Genomic DNA, 1,174 nt, shown 5'->3' with positions numbered 1-1,174 from the left:
ATCACTTTAAATTACTCTCCAACTGACATTCGTGAATGTGAAGTGCAATGATTAATAAAAAATCTGTCTGTTAGTGCCTCTGAATACCAGATGTTTTAAGCTTTTATTGCATCATTTTAAGTTACTTTCAAGCTAAAATTCTAGAATGTCAAGTGCAGTGATTAATAAAAAAAATTGTCATATTGGTCTTTGATCATATTTACTATGAATAGGCAATTTGAGTAAGTGCTTAAGGCTTACGGCCACACTAGTTTGAGAACGCCCAATCTCATCTGACATTTGAAGCTAAGCAAATTTGGACTTGGATAGTACTGAGGTGGGACCCTACCTAGGAATACCAGCTGCTGTAGGCTTTTCTTGAATCACTTTAATTTACATTCAAGCTGACATGCTCAAATGTGAAGTGCACTGATTAATAGAAAAAACTATCTGTTAGCACCTGGGAATAGCAGCTGCTCTAGGCTTTTCTTGCATCACTTTAATTTACTTTCAAGCTGACATGCTCAAATGTGAAGTGCAGTGATTAAATAGAAATCTTTTTGCACCAGGGAAGAGCAGGTGCTGTAAGATTTTATTGCATCCCTTTAATTTATGTTCAAGCTATCATGCTCAAATTTGAAGTGCAGTGAATCATTAAATCAAACTATCTGTTAGCAACTGGGAATAGCAGATGCTGTAGGTATTTGTTGCATCACTTTAATTTATGTTCAAGCTATCATGCTTAAATTTGAAGTGCAGTGAATCATTAAATCAAACTATCTGTTAGCACCTGGGAATAGCAGATGCTGTAGGTATTTGTTGCATCACTTTAATTTGCTCTGCAACTGACATGCTTCTATGTGAAGTGCACAGATTAAATAGAAATCTTTTTGCACCAGGGAATAGCAGGTGCTGTAAGATTTTATTGCATCCCTTTAATTTATGTTCAAGCTATCATGCTCAAATTTGAAGAGCAGTGAATCATTAAATCAAACTATCTGTTAGCACCTGGGAATAGCAGATGCTGTAAGTTTTTATTGCATCACTTTAATTTACTCTCCAACTGACATGCGTGAATGTGAAGTGCAGTGATTAATAACAAATCTGTCTGTTAGTGCCTCTGAATCCCAGATGTTGTAAGCTTTTATTGCATCATTTTAATTTACTTTCAAGCTAACATTCTAGAATGTCAAGT

At 35.3% G+C, this 1,174-nt stretch overlaps 1 pseudogene; it reads left to right on the top strand.

Moving 5' to 3' along the window:
* The first annotated feature begins 234 nt into the window (after window positions 1-234).
* Window positions 235-353, top strand: LOC118240270 (annotated as a pseudogene).
* The last annotated feature ends 821 nt before the right edge of the window (window positions 354-1,174 follow it).

Source organism: Electrophorus electricus, chromosome 19, assembly GCF_013358815.1.
Source record: "Electrophorus electricus isolate fEleEle1 chromosome 19, fEleEle1.pri, whole genome shotgun sequence".
In the NCBI taxonomy this organism is placed as follows: Eukaryota; Metazoa; Chordata; class Actinopteri; order Gymnotiformes; family Gymnotidae; genus Electrophorus; species Electrophorus electricus.
This window is presented reverse-complemented; position numbering and strand designations above follow the sequence as displayed.